This window comes from Danio rerio, chromosome 5 (genome assembly GCF_052040795.2).
Source record: "Danio rerio strain M-AB ecotype USA chromosome 5, GRCz13ab, whole genome shotgun sequence".
Taxonomy (NCBI): domain Eukaryota; kingdom Metazoa; phylum Chordata; class Actinopteri; order Cypriniformes; family Danionidae; genus Danio; species Danio rerio.
Window position 1 is genome coordinate 48,915,369 of NC_141025.1, and position 13,411 is coordinate 48,928,779.

General features: G+C 34.1%; 1 long non-coding RNA gene across 1 annotated transcript; it reads right to left on the reverse strand.

The window, feature by feature from the left end:
• Window positions 1-3,040: 3,040 nt before the first annotated feature.
• Window positions 3,041-12,653, reverse strand: LOC147844360 (uncharacterized). The gene is made up of 3 exons (XR_015491724.1): window positions 12,411-12,653; window positions 12,108-12,181; window positions 3,041-3,170 (listed from the first exon to the last, which is right to left on the reverse strand). It is a non-coding gene; the product is annotated as an uncharacterized LOC147844360 (long non-coding RNA).
• Between the last annotated feature and the right edge of the window lie 758 nt (window positions 12,654-13,411).

Sequence of the window (13,411 nt, forward strand, 5' to 3'; positions counted from 1 at the left end):
GTTTCAGATGCATCTTTTTTAAGATAAAACAAGAATTTCTAAAGTTTCTCTAAAAGCATGGTTGACTTCCTAGTTCTATGAAGCTCCTCTTAAAGAAAAAAAAAACATGAGGAGCTCTGGTTGGTCAGCAGGCCCAATTTGTTCTGATATACTGATCATCTAGTACAGTGGTTCTCAACCACGTTCCTGGAGGATCACCAGCACTGCATTTCCTCTGGGTCTCCTTAACCAAACACACCTAAACCAGCCACTGTCAATCTCAACTAGTGAACCAATTAAGGTGCTGAAGCCTGCTAGTGATATAAATTAAACTTTAACTGTATCTTTTGAAAATGCAAGCGCAGAATTTGGGAACAAGAACGAAGGGGAAAAGACTATACACATAAAATATTAAAATATGAACAGAAAAAAAAAGTGTGTTTGCAATTATTAGTTTTGTGCAATAGAATTCTAAAACGCATATTATTTTTTGATTCATGCTCATTATTGTAAAAGTCCATTCTATCAGCCTATCAACAGAATCTAATGAACGTTTCAAGGTTAACTGACTGTAACCGTACGTTCACACCGAAAGCGGCGAGAGCGTCCAAGGTCGATCTGGCCGCCTTGGCGACAACGCTCTCTGCCTTCAGCTCCTGCGGCGAGAACGTCAAAACTCGCTACATTAATCTCATATTTAAAGGAACCGTTGCATCATATCAGTTACATTCCTGCATAAAACATGTTTCTAGCGTGAAAATGTTGCGCACTTCTTATCAAATTCATACAACAATAGAAGATCAAGTTCGTGTGGCTTTGCTCTATTTATCCAATATGTGTCCATATGTCTGAAATATCCTGAAGCAGCAGTAACGTACTGTTTTGTACTGTCACATCGCGTGAGATTCCCGCTTTTTTAAGATAAATATATAACATTAATGAACATCAGTAACTCGCCAGTAACTTATTTAATGCATGTTCCTGTAGGAAAAAATTGTAAATAATTGGAAATCCGGCGACCGCAATAATCAAACCCTTGGGAACAACTGTGGTCGGAACCAAAGTTCACAGGTCTGTGTTCTCTGAACTGCTATCAAGCGATGGACGTCTTCATTCTGATTGCTTGCCGCCGAACTGCGTCATAGCTCATTACCATAAAGTTGACTTCATTTCAACTCTCCTCGACACTCACGCCGGCGAAGACGCGCCGCGCTGATCCTTGCCGCTTATCGCCGCGTATCGCCGCCGGCTCGCGGTGTGAACGTACAGTAAGCCTTTTCTAGTGCTTCTGACTCCAATTTTAATGTGATCATGAAATTTAGACTGCGTTTCTAATTAGCAATGGATCACATTCATCGAAAGTGAATACATTTGGATATTTGATTATTTCAGATACACTATGCTTTCAGTTATTCTTTAGTTGAAGACCAATTGTCGTTGAGTCAATGAGTGGCCATTTTTACATGCCTTCCCCATTTGGACTTGTGAGCTTGATTCTTAGTCAGAGGTTTGCAGGTGACTGGTACCTTTGAAGTCGGCTGTCAACTACTTGCTCTGTGACAGAAAAGGTAGTCTACCCAGTCTTTTACAATGCAACTTTCCAGATCAAAAGTGGTCAGAAGGCTAAAGGCCACAAATAAGTGCTGTTTGCTTCTTTATTTGTGATCCTCTGATTTGATCCACTCTGGCAGTAAAACACCAAAGGTCAACAAAAGTGTCCTCACAATTTACTGGTAATAATGATTTCAGTCAAATTCAAAATAAATCAGAACTTAACATTGTTACCCATTAACATGATGGCTCTATTGTAGGTCTGCTACTCAGACTAGAAAGTTTGTTTTATTGCATTCCAAAACAGTTCTCAGTGTCTGATATTATGGAGAGATTTAGTCATCGTTAAATTATCTTTTAGTATGCAACCATTGTATTTTAGTTTTTAGCATTTGCAAATTTAATTTTACACTCAATGTGAATTTTATGATTTACACAAATTATTTTTCAATCCACGGCCTTGATACATTTGGCAGGATTTTGATCCCATACCATGGCGACGCAGTGGCACAGTAGGTAATGCTGTCACCTCACAGCAAGAAGGTTGCTGGTTCGAGCCTCAGCTGAGTCAGTTGTCATTTCTGTGTGGAGTTTGCATGTTCTCCCTGCATTCGTGTGGGTTTCCTCTGGGTGCTCCAGTTTCCCCCACAGTCCAAAGACATGCGGTACAGGTGAATTGGGTAGGCTAAATTGTCCATAGTGTATGTGTGCGAATGAGTGTGTATGGATGTTTCCCAGAGATGGGTTGCAGCTGGAAGGGCATCCACTGCGTAAAACATGTGCTGGATAAGTTGGTGGTTTATTCTGCTGTGGCGACCCCAGATTAATAAAGGGACCAAGCCAAAAAGAAAATGAATGAATGATCCCATACAAGTTCACCAAACAATATCCAACACAGTCTCATTGGAAATGTGTGCTTCAACATACTTCACTGCAGTTTCTAGGTAAAATAGACAGGACAGGGCAGAACGATGTCAACAACTTGTATTGTTTTTCTCACTAATGATATTCACAGGGACAAAATTTCAACAAATAAATGATTATTTACATGCAGTTATTTGCACTACATAAATGCCACATAACAACTTTGTGTATATGATTTATAATTAAATACATTTCCCTTACATATCTATATCCATATGTGCAACTATCATTGTGTGCTCACTTTGTAGTTATAGTGTTTGAATTGTATTGCAGAACACTCAGGTTCAAGTCATGTGATGCCTACAGATCCACTAAACTGTTAAAAATGCAATGAAACCTACTTGGACCAGCATATTTTATGTAAAAACGTAGGCTGTCCATAGTGAATAGTAGCCATTTTATTTTCTATTGGCACATATGTTGTGCTTCATAGTTTTACAAAGGCTACATTCATAGTTTGCTAACATTAAATGTTACACTTTACAATAACAATGGATCTTTTTTTTTTTTTTTTTTGGGCGGCAAGAATGTCAAAGCCAGAAGTAATCCATTTTCAACTGAAGGCAGCAGCGATAAGTGGTGAGGAGCGGTGCATCTTCGCTGCATGGTGTGGGCATCGAGGAAGAGTTGAAATCAAGTCAACTTTATGGTAATGTGCTATGACGCAGTTCGGCGAGAAGCAATCGGAATGTAGAAGTCCACCGCTTGAGAGGATTCTCGAAAAAAAAAGTTCTGTGAACTTTGGTTCTGACCAGTTGTTTGCAAATGTTTTAATATTGCAGTCACCGAATTTCCAGTTATTTATAATGTTTTCTTACAGGGACAAACAGTAAGTGAATCAATGTTATATATGCTTTTTTTAAAAATGTAAATCTCATGCTAGCTACAGTTTAAATCAATATTGCTGCTTTAAAATATTTCAGACACATATTGGATATGTGGAGCAAAGCCACACCACACGGAACAACTTGGTCTTCTATAGTTAAATGAATTTGATAAAAGGCTTGCAACATTTTCAAGCTAGAAAGCACATTTTCATGGGATTGTAAGTGATTTGCTGATATGCTGCAATGGCCTCTTTAAATACAAGATTATTAGGGCTGTAGGTACATAGTTATTAAGGCCACCTAATGTAAAGTGGGACCAAAAAAGAAAAAAAAAAAAAAAACGTTTAAATGAATACACTAATGAGATACAAACTTTCCATTTAAATATTATTGAAATTAGTCACTGTGCATGTCCATAGAATGGTCCACATTTAAAAGAGGGAATAATTTTATTTATTTATTTATTTATTTATTTATTTATTTATTTATTTATTTATTTATTTATTTATTTGGTTGTTTATTTATTTATGCAGAGGTGCTGGTGCATACAGTAGAATGCCTTTACAAATTGGTATTTCCAACTAATGACTTGGCATGCATAAAGACAGAATGAGTTGGGATGAACAGTATTTATTATGATAATGTTGATGTTGTGTGCACAAAACACAAAAAAAAGGAAATAAAAGGTTTACATTTTAGTCCATCATTGTTGTGTATATGTACATTAAAAACCATGAAGGTTAGACATACAATGAGCTATAAATGTTAAATAATGGTATATTGTTTCACTGAAACCATTGTTCCGTATTATTAGATCGAAACTTATTTTAAAAAAGGTGTTTTGTTTTTTTTCTTTCATTTTATTAAATTTTTGGAAAAACTTCAGAGTTTTGAAGAATTGATTTTTAAAGAAACAAAACCTACATTACCAATAACACAACATAAATAAATAAATAAATAAATAAAATAGTACTGTTACAGAAGCCATGACAATAAAATCATGTTTTGAAGAAGTACAGTTGAATTGTTATTTTAATGTATCTGTTACATTAACATGTATGTCATTTAACTACGTATAAAGATGTACAAATCATACTGCTCTTTTTAGTACATATTAGCTAGCATATTTCCTAATGAACTAATGCAGATATTTGACACACGAGAGGTTTGTGTAAAGTGTTACTTAAATCAAACAAATACATTCTTGTTAAGGACTCCTTTTTAATGTACTTTCAAGGCCTTCGGTGGAAATTCAGGTTGTCAAGTCAGGTGTCTTGAAAGTGAGCTAAACTGCACTTATGTATGCTTGTCATTTTGTTGCCTATTTTTAATTTGTTAATTACTTGTAAATTTTACTGATTCCATTTTTCATGCCAGTATTTCAAACTTTAATTAAATATACTTGAGCAACTATTTGTTATTCGTAGCAATCATAGTTGATGCATGTTCCTTTTCTCTGACAGTGAAATATATGTGGGCGGAGTAATACAAAGGTGAAGAGTGAAGAGGCTGGAACAGTGCTTTTATGGCAGAATATCTAATTCATTCATTCATTCTTTAATTCATTCATTCATTCATTCATTCATTCATTTATTATGATTTTTGTACTTTTTAATTTATTCCTTTTCACCAAAACTTTATACTCATTTCCTTTATGTGGCGTGAATAATTTAAGTTTAGTAAATTTGCATGTAGTATGAGCAAATGAATCATGAGTTTTGGCTTACATAGCCTCCGATCTTCACATACTGTACAGTGCGAGTTTGTATCAAGCTGAAATCACATGGAAATTACAAAAAAGTGGCACAGTGTATGCACAGCCTTACATGTTGTGATTTGTAGGAAGAAGCTGGTCTAAATAAATTGGAAATTGACAAAGTCATTGTGAAGGTCTGAAAAAGTTATTTATACATCTATAGTCTTTGGAACCGATCCTTATAACATCCCATGTTGCATGGTAGGTTACTGTTGCAGTCATCATGAAAATGGCAGGAACACTAAACAAGGTTTGGCTTTACTGTGATATAGTTGAGAAAATGAACTTTAACCATTTGATTCCTCACAGTCTCATCTTTAGGCAGAAAAATAAATAAATAAAATTCCCTCTTAGTGCAGAACGCAACATCTTCGCTGATGCAATCCAATCACGCAAAATCTAATAGAGATTATTTGCAAAACTAAAATTTATCATAAAACATTTGTAAAAAAAAAAAAAAAAAAAAAAAAAAAAAAAAAAAAAAAAGCACTGTTTTCATTTCATCTAAAAGTCAAAAGTAGAATAAAATCTTTACCTTCTGATAACTAGTGGCAAATAAAAAATAAAAATAAAAAAATGGAATTTGCTGTATAAGCAACTGGGCTGTTTTTTTATTTTTATTTTTTTTATTACTTTTTATTCTTATGTAATAAATAATTTGCACCGTGTAAGACAAATTAAATGAAAACACTGCAATCATTTTTGTTATAACAAGATCTGCTTAAAAAAAAAAAAAAAAAAAAAAAAAAAAAAAAATCACAAGACCTTTTGATGTGCATGCTGAAATATATTGGATAAATGTCATCAACTTATTTTATAAGTTCAAATTATAAGGTTCTATGTGCATTCTGAATGATTTTGAGTTATTGAGCTTCAATTGTTTTTGCATACCATAGCAAACAGTATGCGTTTAACATTTGTTTTTTATAAATAAAAAGTCTTAAAATGTAAACCACTTATAAAAATAAACAATAAAAAACATCCCATAATGTAAGTTGTCCTTTAAGAATGTCAATAACTCAATTTTGATAAAAATGTCAGATAGAACCTTATAAATTTTTAGGTGATGATGTGTTCCCATCAGTTTATGTGCATAAGGCTTATTGTATAAAGTTTATACTACTCCATTTTGTGTATACATATTTTTATGGTTATTTTCAACATTTATGCACACCTTGGTCTTTCTATTGAACATTTTCTATGAAATGTTCCCAAATGTGCATGAAAATAGGTGGATGGAAACATAACACACACTATTAAGGATGGGGGCTATCATTTATTTCAGGGTCTGTACACACAATTGGGTGGACAATGTTTTACTGAGACCACCTTAAAAGAGCTAAAGATATATTTGGAAGGTTGGCTTTTTTTTAGAGAGAATAACTATATACACCATGAACATTCAGATTTAAATCTTTTCTGGATGTTTTCATTCACTTAGAGCTGTGTTACACACTGCACGAAAGGTCATTTAAAAAAAGCAATAAGGGGCACTTAATATAAACATCAGTATCATTATATACAAATCATTAACATTGCTCTGCACAGTAATGAACTGATGTAATAAATTAAATATTGACGGACACTTTTAATAATAATAACAACAACAACAACAACAACAACAACAACAACAACCAAAAAAAAATAAAAAAATAAAATTAATAAACTCTGTGCAGATATACGTTTCACATCTTAAACGGCATAAAAATTGGCTATTTTGTTGCTTTTCTGCTTGAATGGCCAGTTATTAAACAGCATAATCTGCAGTCAGAATCTGACCTAATGGCCTTTAGTAAAAGATGTACTTTCATGAGAATAACATTAGAAAGAGAATAGGGTAAGAAGGCTCAAAGCGTAAACAAAAATGATTTTGCAATTCATATAGTTGATTTTTTTTTCTGAAATAGAGGTGCTTTTATTATTCAAACCCTTTTTTTATGAGATTGTCAGGCTAAGGTCAGACGTGGAAATTAAGCCCTTCACGACTGCAAGAAAGAGGAGCACTCCTGACAGCCTTATTGCCAAGCAGCTTTGCAATTACATTTTTGAATAATTGTGCTAACAATTTTAAGCTCAATCTCTTTTGATCAAAAAAAAAGAAAAAAAAAAAGAAATCCAGCTATTTGCAAATGACAAAATCATGAACACACAGTATAGCATGCATTAAATACACTGTTGTCTTTATATACACAAGTATCATTGAAGCTCAATCATCAATATCAAATTAAATATCCTGCAAATAGTTTAACAATCAACAACACACAAACATGCACAAATAGTGAAGCAATTCTCACAGCAGCAACAACAGTACACAGCATAAGATCAGTGATTCTCTGTCTATCTTTAGCTCATTTCAAAGATTAATACCAATAACCTTTTGAAAAATACCAGAAAATTAGTTTCTGCAATTGAAGTTGTAACATTCTCAGTAAACCACAATAGTTTTTAAACAGCTTTAATAGCTATATAATCAGTAAATAGCTTTTTTTATTATTATTATTTATGACTTTAAAAATAATTCCAGTTATTTTATGGCAATTTTATGGTATTAATTTGTAAAACGGCTAAAGATGGACCACACAGAAGCTGATTTTGTGCTGCATTTTGAAATTTTATTAATGGCAATATCGGTTCATTTGCTGTTGCAGCGAGTATTGCTTCACTCATTGTAAATGTACTGTGTGTCTACCATATGAGAAGCCCTTTAAATCACAACAGAGCAACACAAACAACATCAGATCTTCACTATATTAATTGTGTAAAATAAAATTAATTGTTTCAACATTTATTTAATCGATCAGTCACTGAATTCACATATAGCTTTATATTAATAGCAATGATATTTGCTAAAGTTATTGTTTGAGCTAAATCCTTTAAAGGTGCTGCATGTAAGTTTTTGACTCTTCTGGAGCATGATATCATATGTGATTTCATATCTGACAAACAATGCTAAAGTCAGTTTTTCTGCATTATAATGTGTTCTGATGCATTATAATGTGTGCTCCGTGTTGGAACGTCTGTCTTTGTTTTGGTCCCTAAACTGCTCAATGCCAGTTTAGCCAATTATATTTAAGCAACCCGGGTTACCTTTGTGGAAAACCGCATATTTGATCCATTCACTCAGGAAGACTCTCAAAGTTTGCGTCTGCAACCAAAAATACAACCTCTGGTGGACAGTAGCAGCCTCCAAAATGAGACAAGAGTTTCTCATGAGGTGGTTATTAATTAGCAAATAATTAGGTGAGCAGGTTACATTGTAATCCTATGTCCTAACAACATTCTACTTGACAAGATTTGCAGTGACAAGCAACTTGGCTGTTTGCACCAGGCGAAACAACTTCATAGAAATAGTAAGGTTTACACAATTAATCCACATTAAACCTCTTTAACATTATTAAATGTATGTCAAATCACTGATACGTGTTGACTTGTAGTAAGTCAGTTACAGTTAAATGTCAAACTATTTATTTTGTTTTGAAGATCTGAGGTGAACTATCTGCTGCTGCTTTCAGTAGTATGGCAATAAATGTCATGCAAAATGGCATTCCAACTCACATTATTAGCATTTAACACTGAATAAAGCACATGAGTTTTCTGTTGTTCAGCTGGAAGACATAGAAGCTGTTTGTAAATTATAAATATAAGGTTTGGTTTGGACAAAAACTCATTTTAATATAGAAAATACTCCTACCACATGATGCTGGTTTAAGTTATAACATGAATAAAATCAGCCTTTAGGCTCGGTAGTCAGGCATGCTCCTATTGGTGTTGTCAATCTGGCAACCTGCACTTGCTATGCAGTCATTAGAGAGGGGAACAGAGTAAAAATGTGCTTTAAACCAACAGTGCAATACCTACTTCAACCACTGGGTGTCAAACTGACACACTACAACTTTAAAGGGGTGGTCCAGAATGTCATTTTAAAGCTTGGTTGTGTTCATAAGAAACATAACAAGCCTGCGCTTTTCTGCTGAGTAAACAGCCAGTCAATCTCCTGCCTGCTCTCTTAAATAAAACCTGACAAGTGTCTGTAACGAGTGAAAATGGGGTGCGGCTCCTTTAAGAGAGATTGCCATTGTGTGTGTGTCTGTGTGAATGTGTGAACTTTCTGTAACAAGTGCATGTGCGCGGGACTTTCTTTTTATTTTCTGTAATATATCGTGACAGAAGAATAAAGCACAAGATGTGGTATGCGACCTGTGTGAGCCTTGATTTATTTTTTCTGCTGCTACCATGAGTTAGAGCTATCGAGTATTTGTTTAACTCAACGCGCAACACGACGTCTTTCACATTTATCCGGAATATGCTCGTGTAAGTAATATGAATCATCCACATATCTTTTGTGACTTCATTATCTGAGATGTAAAACGCATGGAAAAGCTGCCTAAAGAGAATCAATGCAAGTCGCGCACACACAGAGAGACACGAACGCGCTGGTGAAGTGTGTATGTTTACAGAAGTTTGACTGATAAATATGAATTTGTAGCTAAATTGTTTGCGGTGCAAAACAGCTTTTCCTGTTGTTTACATTGTTGCTACAGCATACCATTAACACTAGACACTGTACATGTCATGATCAATTTTAACAAATAAAAACACTTACAGTTTGTAATTATCTTGAACATGATTAATATTGAACTGTAAGCACTTCTGTCTTTGTGTTATGTCCTTTGGAAGCCCAAATACAGAAACAGATGAGACTCTGTGGAAACAGCAGCATTTGGACGTATTTTAGCTCTACTCTGCTATAACATTACAGCGTCTCTGGCCATGGCCCTAAGCTGCGCAGTGTGCACATGGTAAAATAACCTTCGTGATCTCACAAGGGCCGGAAGTATTTTTTGTAGTGCTCAAAATTTGTTCATTGTAGGCTTTGCTAAGCTAACTCTGTAAAAACCAAGGTCTCCCTTTGCATTGAACTTTGAGCTCTTTTTTTTTTTTTTACATTCAGACTTGCTGTTTGTTCACACAGCTACATTACACATCAACTAAAGTTTAAAATATAATATCATAGTGGACCACCCCTATAAGTCACATATTTTAACCAAAGCCTTCAAAAAAAAAAAAATTAACTAAAAAAAATTAACTAATTAATCGCACTTTTTTTTTTTTAATTAATCGCAATTAATTGCATTCAAGATACTGAAAGTGTAGTTTTGGCTATTCAAATGTAAAATTAATGTAAAAGCAAAACAAAAACTATTTAAATTCTAAATATAATTGTTTTTTTTTTTTCAAATGTTTGTTTAACTTGTTACAGATTTTATCATGTAAACAACATACACACAATAAACCATCAAGATCCTGCTTGACAGGCATAATTATTACAGAAATAAAACACAGGCATGTTAATGCCATTTGAATTTCAAAACAATCAATGCCAATAAAGAAAACATTGATTTCCATGTTGGATTCTAAGTGGACTGCAAAAAAATGCCAAAATAGAGGCATTGCAGATATGGAAAATGGAAATTAATAATAACAATAAAGTGTTCAATACAAACAATTGTACTCATTGTAAAGTTGTATTGCTGTGAGTTGAGAACATCAATTATAAAGTAGAAACTTTTTTACTCAGTCTCTCTTTACATTCATCCAGTTGGTAAGACAGTCTAGTCCAGACATCCTAAGTCTCCCAGAAGTTGCGGGAGTATTCGCAAATGCACAGACTCCTGGATGCCCGCAAAAAAATGATAATCTCCCGTAAATCTACCAAATGATTATATCACAATTGAAGTCAGAATTATTTTCACAGTATGTCTGATAATATTCTTTTTCTTCTGGAGAAAGTCTTATTTGTTTTATTTCAGCTAGAATAAAAAGCAGTTATTAATTTAAGCCATTTTAAGGTCAATATTATTAGCCCCTTTAAGCTATAATTTTTTTCTGATAGTCTACAGAACAAACCATCATTACACAATAACTTGCTTAATTACCCTAACCTGCCTAGTTAACCTAATTAACCTAGTGAAGCCTTTAAAATGTCACTTTAAGCTGTATAGAAGTGTCTTGAAAAATATCTAGTAAAATATCATTTACTGTCATCATGGCAAAGATAAAATAAATCAGTTATTAAAAAATTTGTTATTAAAACTTGTGTTTAGAAATTTGTTGTAAAAATCTTCTCTCCGTTCAAAAGAAAATAGGGAAAAAAATAAACAGGGGGGCTGATAATTCAGGGGTGCTAATAATTCAGGGATGCTAACTCTGACTTCAACTGTAAATGTGCTGTGTTCTGACCAACCTGCTCCCTTGGTCGCAAACGTAGTTGTGATTGTGCAGCCTTTTTCGGCTTCCATAGCCAGGGCTTTTCTTCTTTTTATGCACTCCCTCTCTGCTCCTCCTTTCTGTTTACATTCCGTGTTTTTGCCTGACTAAAATTTTAGCAAGTATCATAAGTTATATGCAAATAGCTACGTCACTGAAATGATTGGACCTTATGGTAATCGTGCTCGCCTGATTCGTGATTTGAAGTGTCCATCAAGCTGCAAGCAGCCTATGGCATGTCGAGGTGAGGTAATCGACGGCACGGCGGCAGGCCAGACTGACCGTCAGGCCACTATGGCGAGTGGATAGTGCCACGGATAACCGAACGAAGGAGACAGTCTCGCCATAGTCAGCCCCTGCACCTACCGCTCTTCAGGGACATTGCGCGCTACTCACCCCCACTGCTCTTCATGTACGTCTCGCGCGCACACGCCCCTACTCAGTACGTCACTCACTCAACCCCTGACACAAACACACACAACGCGCCAGAGACTCCCTTCAAATTCAACACGCATGATCGCCCTGGATAGCCTGGAGATGCGACATTAATTATTTTATACTGAAACTTGCCTTTAAAAAGTGCTTCCTTGATCTTATCCATGTTTCTTTGCATGTTGAACACACGTCCACCACAATAGGAAGTAAAAAAAAAAAACTTGCAACTGCGTTAATTGCGTTAATTTTTTTAACGTGTTAATTATTTCAAATTAATTTTGACAGCGCTACTTTAAACATATTAGAGTTACCCAAAGGATGATTAAACAACTCCACAAACAGCACCATCAGCTTCACATACTACTAACCTGTTTAACTTTATTTATCGTTCTGTTGGAGTCAAGCAGTCCTGTTCGGTTTAACTTTGGTGGTTTCCATTTTGCTGTAGAATAGAAAGTACTGGTAAATTGTTGTGAAGAGATCATGCAAACAGACAACTTTTAAAACTTATTTGTGAAAGTCAATAACAACATGTTTAAAGAATATCATGAATACATGATAAAATGCAGTTCAAAGATTCAAATTTTAATTTTACATAAATTTACTAGTATAGTTATGTGAAAGGGAATAAAGATAAAACACAGAAACCTTCAAAAAATGTTGCTACTTACAAGAGCCTACACATGGAGTAGAGGATCCAAATGCAGCTTTGTTGAGAATGGTCGAACAGTCAAGAGTCAAACAGGTGCAAACAACATTGCAAGCGGGTAATCCAAAATGCATGCAATAGGTCAAAGGAGGCAGCAAACAATCAAAAGCATGAAAGTGTCCAAGATCAAAACACGAAAGAGGCAAGGAACAGGGAAACCACTCTGAAATATAACTCTGAAACATAAACTGAAGCAAGACTCCATATTGATTGAGAGTGCTGAGGTGCTTATATATGTGTGTAAATTGGCTGCAGGTGTCTGTGTCATCAGTGTCTGGTAAATGTGCATCAGATGTGAGATGCAGAAGATTATGGGATATGTAGTGTGGATGAGTAGTTAAAGGAATATGTGGTGACATCTTAGGGTGATCACAAGCTCTGCAACTTGTCTTTTCTTTTATTTTATATTTTTGTCTATATTAAAGTCAGTAATTGTGTAGCTGCTAATAAATGCTTCATTAATGTAAAAATATAAAAAAATACATGTTGGTGTGTTGTTAATGTTTTATCAAGGGTTGTTTTTAAGACTGTGCTTCAAAGACACTTGGGTATATATAGACAATCATTTCCAATGAATTTATTAAATTAACTCAGGTTTGAAGTTAGTGTACTTATTTTTACAATAAAAAATTACAAAGGATATTATCGTTACTTACACTCAAGTGGTTCTTGATAACATGATATTCTGAAGAATGTTGGGGGGGGGTTGAAACGAAGAAAAAAAATCTCAATAAAGTAAAATATATATATATATATATATATATATATATATATATATATATATATATATATATATATATATATATATAACAAATAAGACTTTCTACAGAAGAAAAAATATTATCAAAAAATTTATTGTTCTGTTTGTTCTGTTTAATTTTGGAAATATAAAAAAAATTAAAGGAGTAAAATAATTCTAATTTTAATTTTAATTTCTAATAATTCTAATTCTAATTTCTAATT